Raw genomic sequence first — 12,681 nt, 5'->3', positions numbered from 1 at the left:
CCAAATCCTCATTAACTGGCATGGCAAGACTTGAGTTAATTATAAATTGCTTCTAAAAATGCCTCAAAGTTGTGACATCATTTTTAGATTCTGAATACATACCGTGCAAGTTTGGACTGAACTACAGCAGTAATCATGCTTGATGTATGTACGCAGCTCACATCGTTGTGTTGCATTTGTCTTAGAGACGGAAGTCTGTGAAGTTACATCACAAACGTATGCGTTAGCACAAGGTTCTATTCTGTTGTATTGTAATATGTGAGAAAGACAGGTTGCATTATATATTCTTTTGCTTCTTCTTTCTGCTCCATTTCTGCTCATGGAATTTTTTATAATATTGTTTGATTATTTTTTACTTGAGGGGTATGTTTAGAGTGTATAATGATACACTACTGAGAAGAGTATCACTCCCCCTAGAAAGTTTGTCTGTTTCTTTCTTTGTTGTTTACCTGTTTCAGATCAAACAACTTTTAATCTCCAAAATAATTGTCGTCAGCTAGTGATCAGGTGACCGTGGCTCTAAAAGGAAGATCCACACACCTGGCTCTCCACTCAGATATCATCTCCTTCATGTCGTAAGTTCCTAAAAAGTTTCAACAATATTCCATGTTTTTTCCATCAGTGGATAATGGCTCTCCATGCATTCGCCTCGATGGGAGCATCGCTGGATTCCCAAAGTCTCAGAAATGTAACCCCTTTCTGACTGATAGGCTTAGACTTAGACAACTTTATTGTCATTTTGTATGTACAGAGTGCATACAGAATGAAATTTCATTGATAGATGTCAGTAACTACCGTATTTTTCGGACCATAAGGCGCACCGGAATATAAGGCGCACTGTGAATTATCGTGTTTATGTGTGTCTTTGTCCACATATAAGGTGCTCTGGATTCTAAATATTCCTCCCAAGTGTGTAATATCACTCTGCCCCTCCGCGTACACCTCTCTCTCCTGAAAGGGAGAGCTATCCGTCTCTGTTCGGAGGACAGAGTAGTTAGACTACACTGCACTAACTACTCTGTCAAAATAAACTTGAATTAGGTTACTTGGTTTATTGTTGCTAGCACGTACTCTGGGTGAGTGCTGTCTTACATGAATGCACTTCTAGTTTCGACATTACAGTCAGGCAGTCTTGTAGACAGCTAAATGGGTCGATCAAGTAGTGACACAGTGTACCATAATGCTCTAAATATCCATTGAGTGGAGCTGCTTCGTTGCTTACCAAAGTCGTACTTACACATTTTAAAATATTTTTGAACGCATTGTACCACATAAAAGCAGTCAGTAAGCACAACGGCAATCGTGTATAAGGTGCACCGGATTATAAGGTGCACCATTAATGTTTGAGAAAATGTAAGGATCTTAAGTGCGCCTTATAGTCCAAAAAATACGGTATGCACAGAATGTCAAGATTAAACTAAAATATACTCAGATTAAATAATCGAATTGTACCGTTTATATGGGCACACAATCAATTAATCATAATGTGTATGTATCTGCCCCATGGGCTATGGGGAGCCCCGGCAGTTTTGCTTCCAGACGTATTTCAGCCACTCACCAATGTGGAAATACGTCACGTTGGCGTTGGGCGTGCATGCGCACTCGGGTCAGTTTGGCACTTTCAGAATAACTTGATCCTGACAAGCGTTTATATGTACGTTGATCGGATTATTAATCCGCATCAACCACTCCTCTCATTCGGATTACAACATAATTCCTTTTGAGCTTGATCTGATCATCTTATTCCGATTGGCCCTTTATTCTGATTACTTTTGTCCATGTAATTGTACTGACTTTGTCCTCTTTATCAAGACATGATGCATAGTTTTTGAGACGTTTTAGTCTTTTTCGTGGTGCAAGAGAAATCATATATATGTTTGACTAAACCCAACTTTCAAACAATTTGAATTTACCTTTACAAAAAATATGGTTGATCAAAGTTGAATCTTTAATTCAAGTATTGTGCTGAGGAGGAGTTAAAAGCTATTTTGTTCAGGGCCTGGTTGGTTTAGAAAGCTTTTTCCCTTAAGTAATGGTGCCTTCATTTGAAAACCACTTTTTGAATTTACTGTGCTTATCGTTGTCTGATACTGGAATTTGTTTAATCAGAAATGCATTATTTTCTTCTGAGGCTGTACGGTAAAAAGAAACATTACTCATGCAAATGAAAACGTTTATGAGGTTAAAGTTTTGGGGTTTTTTTTCCTCAAGGTTTCTGTGTATTTCAAGTATCTGTTGGTCAGCCGTTCCCTTTGATCAGTTTTCCTGGACAACAGAGTGCAACATCTCAGCCATGTTCGTATCTGTGTCATTGGCGATCGAACCAAATTCTGTTGAGATTGATTTATATGTTGAAAAATCTATACTTTGGTCCAATGTTCTCAAAGCCGGAGGTACTGAGATGATATTGTGTTCAACACACCCCACCACCCACCCCCTGCCTTGGCGCCACACACTACGGATCTTGCAACCAACACGTATTCTTACATTCCAGAAGCATCATAATGCCGCTAGCTGGGGGGGAGAGGGAAATAGGTTAAATGATGTGCAGGGATGACGTGAACTTCACAGTGTGAGTAAAGACAGATGTGTTGAATTCTCTCTTATAAGCACAGAAACAGTGAGGAGAAACACAACCCTGCAACACCAAAGCCCGAAACCCACTGCATTCATTTGGAATGAGCCTTGATATGGACGGCTTCAACTTTGTTATGTCAGTGATGCAAGATCCAGATTCATGTCCTGTTCACGAAGCGATGATGAAATGAAGATAATTTAAAGCTTGTGTTCAATTCTTAAAGCTGATGGGGAATAGGATGAACAAATATTTAACCATTTTGAAATAAACCAACGCTTAGCTTGTTCTAAGACACTCTTATGAGTCTTTTAATTGCTTCTAATCTAGTTTTACTACATGTACTGTGATCACGCAAATTATGCATCCGGCATGAATTAACCTCGGAAACAAAGGCCACTGCATAATTATTCTTCATAGATGTAAGCCGTCTATATTAATTCAGAACCACAAAACAGAGAAACACACATAAACTTGAAAACTCCAGTGCAAATGAGTTCTGCTTTACAATATCCTGAAAGTGCCATGTTAACATGTACAATGTTGTAATTGGGTTACGTCAAATGAGCAATACTTGTTTTCTTCTTCAGAACTCAAGCAGTGAATAAACACAGAATAACCGGCTCGGCAAACTGTGTGTTTATGGGTACATTTCTTTGTCTGCAGTTGCATAACGTCATTTTTAAATGCTTTGATCTTTCCTTGTGATTTGCAAACAGACCACCACACTCACTTCGCCTACTATATGTCACTATGTAAACTTTCTTTTTCTGACAGAAATTGAAACTGTGATGTTCTAGAAAGTGTGGTTTGAGTCCAGACTGCCCATGGGGTCTGCACTCTATAAAGATCTGAGAAGGTTTGATCTTATACTAATCTGTTTTTTCTTTGTTACTTGCAGAGGGATCACGCATCAGTGCACAAAACTGATCGTCAAGGTGTGAGCAACGACAAAGAAAAAAAGGAAAGACTGTTTAGATTATGGAGTTCCTGTTTGGTGACTCCGAAAAGTTCAACAAAACAGTGCACGGCGGAGATAAGGGTGTGGTGTCCAAATTCAAACCAGTTCAGCTTTCAGTTCAGTTGATTTATAATGCATCAATTCACCACAAATGTCATATCAAACCTATGTCATATGAAGGCACAGAAAAATAAAAAATACCCTCCAATTTTTTCCACAAAAATAAATAGTCAGTTTAATCCAATCAGATAATCAGATTCAACATCAATTCAATACATTTTGATTCTAGTTGTTTAACAAAGCAGTCCAGTTCAGTTGATAATTCAGAATGGCAGTTTTCTATCTAAGGAAACCTCTCCTAATCATGGCAAACGTTCATGGGTGGGATATATTAGGCACAAGCTTATTATTGTGTCCTTAGAGCTCAACTGTCAGAAGCAGGAAGAATAGGCAATTTTACAAAAATTTGGTTTGTAAAAGTTTGACAGAAGCCATTTTGTGAGGTTTTCAGTGGCTGGTATCTATCAATAGTGCGTGTGAGCGATGACTGGGTCATGTGGTGATCCAGCACTCCAGTTAATGACCCTAAAATTGCAGAGCTTGTTAATGACACACAACCCCCTCCAACTCTCCAAGGTCCAGTTGCCTTTATAGCATATATGTGTGTCCTGTTATTGATTTGTTTAAAAGGTTTTTGAGACACCTTTAAACCAATTCTGTCTTGACTTCATGAGTTTTTTGTCTCTGCATCTTCTCCCTGCATAATCCAGTTAATGAGCTCATACCTGTGAACAGGTAGGAGCAAAGCATGATTGGGTCTGACAAGCTGCGGATCATCTGAAGAACTCTTTGTGCAGGTCGACACATCTCAGATGACCACCTCTTGCTTTGAGAGTGCCTGCAATGATTACGACCAACACTTCATCACAGCAGCTCCATATCAACGAAATCCCTCCAGTAAACGTCAAACTTGTGAATGAAAGGGATGCAGGCCCTTTAACGCATCAATGTTTGTGCTGTTCCAATGAGCACAGATTATGTTATTATTTCTCAGATGACTGTAAAATGCTTTGGCATATAAAATCCTATTTTTTTTTTTAAATCAACACTTCCAACATTTATTAAATCCTGTTTTATGCTGCTTTCTGTTTATTGTGTAAAAGGATATGGTATGATCAGTCCAGGACCACCCATGATGTCACTGTTTTACTGACTAAATAAAGATTAATGTTTTGGAATGCTTTCAATTCCAGATAAGAAGCAGCTCTGTGGATGAACAAATCTTCAGCAGCAGGGTGAATTTACAATACACTGCCAAATAAAGAGCAGCATTTGTCTTGCAAAATGATTCACATCCATACTAATCTAAAAAGTGAGGCCTGCTAATTTTGTGTTCAGCCCACCTAATTCTGATACCCATGGGAAAGAATTCTAGCGCAGCCAATCCTCCGAAATAGTAAATAAAGTCCAACTACAAGTGTCATTTAATCTGAGTATGAATAAAGCTAATACGTTAAGGCTTAAGAGATTTCTTAGAAAACATTAGTGAACAAACAGCTTAATGAAGGCCGAAGAACACAGCAGACAGTCCTCATATAAAGTGGCGGAGAAGATGAAAGCAGTACAAACGATGCACTGTGCAATTCATCACCTGAGAATGGAAAGAGTTTCGCATAACTATAGACCAACAGCACATGTCTGTACACCTTAAGCAACTAGACGGATGAAGAGAGCATTGATCAGAGAAACACTCTCTGCAGAAGTTACCAGAGGAATGGATAAAGGTTTCGGTCTTTACGTGAGTAAAGCTGAGATACCCCCTGCCTTTTACTTGAGATGAAATTCATTAAAAGAATGTATAATTATCCTACCACTTCAAAATATTCAGCTATTTTCTGCTTGTCTGTCACGTCAAGCCTAAATAAATTGCATTGAGGTGAGTGGTTGTAATATGACACAAAAGTGAAAATTTTCAGGGGCATGAATGCTTTTGAAAGACTGTATTTATGTGCACAACCGCACACAAGCACACACCTATACTCCAGAACGGCATGAACGATTTCTCAGCCGATGACAGCTTTTACATGGATTGTCTTTGAATGGAAGCCATGAGGTGACAATGGCTCCCATTGCTCAGCCAAGTAGAAAGATAGCGTTTTTGATGGAGCTTCTGGACGACACTGAATCAACAGGTGGAAACAGAGAGGAAATCTGGATGAGACAGCCTGCGCATTATGATGCAGCTACAAATGATCACCGATAACAGTCACAACAATGGGAAATGACATTTGCACAGACAGGATGAAAACAAACACATTGTTCTTGGAACATGTTTCTCTTATACCTCATTCTGTAAAGGATTATCTTTATTAAGAAAAAGACAGGATAAAGGTAGGGAAAGGTAAAGAGATATGTATCTAGAAAAGCACAAGTGTTATTCAGGGTGTTCAGCCTATTATGACATTAAGTCACGGCCAATGACAGATCACCTGTTTGGAGCAGGAGAATCAATACTGTGGAGTGAGGTCCCATCTATCTTCTTTCACACTGTCTTTGAAAATATAAGCCATGGCTCAACACAAATGCATGTGGACAGTGTGATTCGACAAGGAGGCATGCATAAATGTTACCATTAAGTTTGGTTCAGTGGTACTATTATAGTTGTACTATTGAAATAATTATGCTGTGAAAGATGACATGTAATTGTTTATGAATGGGGGGAAATAAAGGCAACATAAGCTGATTAGTAGACATTTATCAACTTGACAAAACTGTGAACAGCAGCACAGGAACATACCACAAGACACGGAATAATAATGTATTATTTTTAGCTGTATGACCATAATGCTGCTAGGGTGTATTTGCTACATCTGGCTTGCACATCAGGGTAGTTGGTGGTAGACGGAAAAAAGTATTGGATTTTGGCAGTAGTCAAAAAAAATTCTCCACCCAGTAGGACACTGGCATAAAACATACAGCCTGAGTCAAAACTGAATAGTTTAGGTCACATTAATCTCACATGAAGTAAATCTCAAAACCTAAATCCAGTTGAGACTCTATGACACAACTTAGTATTTGTTGTTCACAGATACTTTCCATCCCATCACATGAATGAACTCTTCCAAAGACAAATGTTTCATGTTTGAAAGGGAAAGTTTCTATCTATGCAGATAATGTTTTAATTTTTATTTGAGGTACAGTTGTAAGAAATGTTAATATTGTATGTTAGCTAATATTTTTGACTGTTAAAATGTTCTCTCACTACTTACTTTGGGGTCAAGGGAAAACACAGGAGTCCAAAAGACTTTATCTAATTTATTATTTATTTTAATTATTGGATTTAATTATTTCCCAAGGTACATTAATATTTGAGCTTTTTATTTTCAGTTGTACTTGCCTATATAAATAGAACTCAAAACTCTCTCCTGACAGCAATGAAGCACTTAACATCAACCTGATTCAAGATAAGATTTAAAAACAACACTTTTACCTCCCTCTTTTACAGCAAAGTAACTTTAAACCAATGTTTTGATAAGAATCACAGAGCTAAATGCCACACCAGTACCATCTTAAACAAGGCACAAAAGATAGAAAAATGAAAAGTGGTAGAACCTGCTAAATCGAGGCGTATTATTTTCAGAGAGAGCATTGAAGCTTGTAATGAAATGCCTTCCCCAGCAAAGCTTATGCCCTTCCATAAACACCTTTAGATCGGAGGCAAGACCCAACAGGTCCTGTCAAGTTGAACTGGATCTTCGCTTCACACTTTGAAAGTCACAACATATTGCTTCAGACTTTCAGGGTGTTTTTAAGCAGGTAAAAATAACTACAGATTGTGATTGCATGGAGAACACGTTGGAATTGTAATATTTACTAGGCAAGCTTCTGTTTTTGCTTGATACAGACAAAGAGAGAAGAAAATCACCATTACAAGATATACTCCAAGTTTTCTCTTTAGCAAATGTGACACTCATGCTTGGAAAAGCAATATTGAACACATTCTTTTTCTATTTTCGCTTTTTTTTTCCCAGGGGTTCAGTTTTGATTTACATTCTACTTTTCCTTAAATCAACAGGAATCAGACATAAATGGCAGTATAAAACACACTGGTTAGTCATATCATTATGAACAGCATGCACTACTTTTCACCCCATGCACAGGAAACTGTCAGGCTCTGTGTATCCTGCCATCTTTCTGTCAGAGCAAACATTAACTTCTTCAGCAGTTTGAGCTGCTGTAGTCACGATACCCAGGTGTTTGTGTTTTGATTTTCTTTCATGTATGTATTATTGACAGGATCATATGTTCTTTAATTATCCTTCACTGCTTATCATGCCTGCTCCACTATTTCTCACGCTTTCTTTAAACTATCATTTCTTTTTGCTGGAATCTACTCTTAAGGTGTTTTCACATTGGCGCCACAATGTCCCCGCTTTTTCTTGCGGTTGCTCGCCTGACATTCTCGCCAGCCATTCGCACAGCGGGAGAAAAGCCAGAAATACAGCAGTACAATGGCGTTATCCAGTGACGCTTTCACTTCCCTTCCACTCCAGCTTCGCCACTCACTCTTCTCCAGGCTTGCTCCATTCCTAACTTGACTCGATTTGAGGCATACAACTCAGGCCGACCGCAGACCATCATAATTTTTTCTTCCATATTGTATGAAAACAGCTTGGTCTCCGTCGCAGTCCATCACCCCACGTTATAGCCACATCTAGTTCCTGATTAGTTGTTGCACCGCAAAAAGACACAACAGTTCAGCCTTTTAAACTCCAACAACTGTTGCTTAACATCCCTTGCTGGTTTTGTATCACTCTGGCTTCTCTCTAATCGCCAAATTTGCCCGTTTTGCATCTCTAGAATTGCCTCTGTGGCATCTCTCTGGTGTTGCGCCTATTCATAGGGATATCATGTAAATCTTTCACTTGGCCTGCCACATTCGCTCTCAACGTGAACGCACCTTAATGCTGGCTTCACACTGACTACGTTCCATGTCCACCTCAATCATCCATTGCAAAATGTGCCGTGTGACTTTATGTCTGGCTCATCTGTTTGTTCGTTTGTTTTTTAGAAATTTACACCTTTTCCTGCATCATCCATCAAAAATAGACTTGATAGGTATTTCCGACGGTTGACCGAAGAAGGAGGTCCTCATGTCACAGCGCCATGGAGCCGGTGGGATTACCACATCATCAAGACTTATATTTACACTGGAGAGGAAAAATAGCACCAATGATGGAGTCTGTGTGGACGAGGCGTTACTTTGTACCATGCCTGTTTTCTCTGTCTGTTTTCCTGCCCATGTTTTAAGTCTTCTGCTGTGTTTTGTTTCACTTATTAAGATCACTTACTCACCATGCTGCTGCCGAGTTCCTGCCTGCAGTTTGGTCTTGTCAACTACCCCTCTTATACATAAAAACAGAAATATATAAATATTTCTGTTTAATCTGCTCAATCTTTGATTTCACAAAATATATACAGCTTTCTTGAATTAATGATCTCTGCTGATGGAAGATAAAAACACCTAAAAGGGTTTTTCTCGGGCAAAAAATAATGAATGGATGCAATTCTTATTCTCAATGTTCTGTATGTTTACATGGCCAAAATTTCACGATCGAATCGAAATATATTCAGATTAAAAAACAAAGATAAATCGGAATGTAGCGTTCATATGGGCACAGGATCATGATGTGCGTGTGTATGCACCTGACTTTATTCAGAAAGGAACCTCTTTGAAATGTGCAGTTATCTAATCTCCCTAAAAGAAGAAGAAGTACTTCCATCGTTGCTTAAAAAAAGCAAACAAAGCAGTAGTGTACAGGTTCATTTGTCTTCCAAGACAAACAAACTGGAGCCTGTTCTTCGTACATTGCTTAAAACATCCGTGATCAAATAACACATCCAAGATGACCTTATCCGGCTAATCATGATCCGGCTAACTGGGTTCTTTGAACTCACCTGTTGTTTACGATTAGTATGGCTGAAATGAGTTACCTGAGATAACTGTGCGTTCATGCGTTTGTTTAAAAGGAAAAAGTGTCGATAGTAGAAACAATGATCAGCAGCGCTGCTATTGGCTGTTCAGCATGGCCAAAGAACGCCCACAGTTTTTCTCCCAAGCAGAACACGAGCTTTTAATGGAAGGTTGTGCCGAATTTGAGTCATTAATTAAAAGGAAAAGGAACACCTCAAAGTCTGCTAAAGCCAGGAGAGCGGGCTGGCAAGAAATAGCAAACAAATTAATGCGTAAGTGCTGTCCATGTTAGATGTTTCTATCCCTTTCTACAGTATGTATTTTTGCATTTTAATAATTTCATATTTACTTTGTTCTTTATGTCAGAGCCTCCACGGGACCCACTAGAACATGGGGAAAAAAGTGAAGTACAAGAATATTCTACAAAATGGTAGCCTTTAATTATTATACTGTATTTTAAAAAGCAATGTCTTCCTCTTTTTTAAAAGCCACTGTTAAATGATGTGTTTGTCTGTTTATAACAGCCACCAAGAAAAAGGCTGAAAAAAAAACAGGTTCTTTTTACTTTTGTTGCATGAGGCATGTTTCACCCTTTTTCTTTCACAAAATTACACAGGGTGCCATCCGTTCCCTATATAAACGGCTTCTTCAACAAAAAAATTAGTATTTTGACCTGAAAAAAAAACACAAATTAAGAGAAAAAATTGAACTCCTCAACTTGAAAGAGAGAAAAATTGCACAAGAGATCGAGTTGCTTCAAAAGGACGTTCAGAGTAAGTTCTAATACACCATTTGACAGTAGAATTGCTGACTTTACATAACTATCTCTTATTGCAAGCAAAAGATGATTTGCTTGCAATAAGAGCCCTTGCAATAATAACCCTATTGCAATCAAAAGATGATTTTGTCTTTTATTAAACATTAAAAAATTGTGTTCCACAATTCTGTCCCGTCGTCTGCCACTAGGTGGTCCAAATGCGCTGGCTGGACAGACTTCCCTATCTCCTCCGCGTATACATCTGCGATCTAATCCTGTTTACATCAAATAAGCCTACTCGCGAGCAGGCTTAAGTTTGCACACATGTTGCTATGACAACAAGTCCAGGATGAGTTTCGAAGAACCAAACGATCCAAGATCATGGTAAATCGTCAACAATCATATCCAGCTAACTGAGTTAGCGACGTACGAAGAACGGACCCCTGGACTTGGACCAGGTTCTAAATACACTTGAGTTGTTACTGAATAAATAATAATTTTGAGTTCGTTTAATCTTTCAAATAGAAAGGTTGTATCGGGAGCACAGCGAGTTTCACTCCCCAACATATTTCCGCTACTCAAAGTAGCGGCTGGTGTGAGGCGCACAGGCACACTCAGGTCAGCTTGCAATATTCAGAAGAATTTGATCCTGAAAAGCGTTTACATGCTTGCCGATCGGATTGTCAATTGGAATAAACCACCCCTCTCATTCGTAATACAATTTCATTCCGGTTGAGTTTAATGTGATCATAATATTCTGTTTTCCATGTCTACATTATGCAGTTTTATTCTGATCAGCCCTTTATTCCAATTACTTCTGTCCATGTAGACATAGCTATTGAGTGGTCAGGGGAAAACACAAAATCTGGTTCAATGAGAACCAGACAAGATTAAGGAGGAAAATCACCATTTTTGATTTCCATAAACAAATTCCCAACTGTTTTAAAGAACAGTGATAGGGGTGTATGTATTAAGTTCATCAATGTTTCACTAATCCATATATTGTGGAGATTATGCTTCGATTATCTGAACTTTTGGAAAAAGAAATACCTCTGTCCAGCACAGAATTATCCTGTTCAGGTTAAGTCCGTTAAAGTTGTGAAGATTTTCAACTACAGACAATCAACAGTCCAGACTGATTCAAAAAACTGTGAAACAGCGCTTTAGCTTAGCTTCATAGGGCAGCTCTGAAGTGGAAGCTAACTTTAGCATCTTTAGCAGATAAAGTTAATTCTCACAATGCATAACTTCGCTGATGAGGCATAGTGTGGTAACCCAGAATGGCCTGTTGCTCTCTCTAAAATATTTCCTGTTGGTGACTAAATTCACTTTTTATGTCTTAATAAATGTACAGGAAAGAGCAGACAAGCAAAAACATTTATATTACATAGAATTTCCAAAATAAAATATCTACTAAAATGCCAATCCTATGGCTCTACTTGTGAATTCTTACACACTAATTATATAAAAAGATATATGTCCCTGTATTTAAAATATATCATCTTGTCTGGTCCATTATGGTACTGGCTGTCAGATAGATTATGGTTAATCCCTCTCTTCGGTCCGTTCTTAGTATAGTGTTACACGTGTCTGTATACATAACCATGTGTGTCTTGCTTAGGCTTATAAACTTTTGACCTAAACCTCTAACATTAAAACTTTTTTAAAAACAGTGTTTTAGACATAAAAAGTGTGTGTATGGTATGTAGCCTCTGATGAAACCATGTTGGGGATCATAGGAAAATAAGATCTTTATGTTCTTGTTTCTACAGTAAAGAATTAACTGAACTGCACCGCACACTTGTACGTTCTCTTGTGCAATCTGAACAAATGAAATCTCTGGCCTTCTTCACTTCTCCACATGAATCCCACATTTGGAAGAATCCCAAAGCTCCATATGTTTTACTAAAGCAAAGCCATTAGGTATGAGATCACTGTTACTGAAACAAACTGCTTATATTATGTCTTCTATTGTCATTACATCATTATGAATTCATGCAAGGGTCTTTAATTATTCACCCGGCCAAAGCCGGAAGGACTGCCCAAAATATTTATTAATTCAAAATACTGTATTTCCTTATAAACCTGCCTTATTTATTGTTGGTTTACTCTTTGCGTCATTTAACATTCAAGCATGTTTGCTCTCATCCTCTGCTCCTGCAAAGCTTTAGAGGCTCAATATTAGCAAACGTTTAAACAGTTTACATTATCGAACTAACAATGGTGGAAAGACTATAAATAGGAGCTCTGCATTGCATTACAGGAGGTTCACAAACTGTAGCAGGACGTAGAAAGACTGGTTTTTAATGGCCTGTGTAAATCTGAATTTTTTTCTTCCTTTCTTACAGCGGTTCTTTAGCTCACAATGTATTCAGCGTCAGACTTTAACTGATTTAGGATTGTTAGTAGTACAC

At 38.3% G+C, this 12,681-nt stretch overlaps 1 long non-coding RNA gene across 1 annotated transcript; it reads left to right on the top strand.

The window, feature by feature from the left end:
- Positions 1-537: 537 nt before the first annotated feature.
- Positions 538-4,477, top strand: LOC110367289. Its single transcript, XR_002427365.2, has 3 exons — positions 538-575; positions 3,477-3,513; positions 4,394-4,477. It is a non-coding gene; the product is annotated as an uncharacterized LOC110367289 (long non-coding RNA).
- The last annotated feature ends 8,204 nt before the right edge of the window (positions 4,478-12,681 follow it).

This window comes from Fundulus heteroclitus, chromosome 22 (genome assembly GCF_011125445.2).
Source record: "Fundulus heteroclitus isolate FHET01 chromosome 22, MU-UCD_Fhet_4.1, whole genome shotgun sequence".
Classification (NCBI taxonomy): Eukaryota; Metazoa; Chordata; class Actinopteri; order Cyprinodontiformes; family Fundulidae; genus Fundulus; species Fundulus heteroclitus.
The sequence above is the reverse complement of the archived record's forward strand: the minus strand, read 5'-3'. Positions and strand labels throughout refer to the sequence as shown.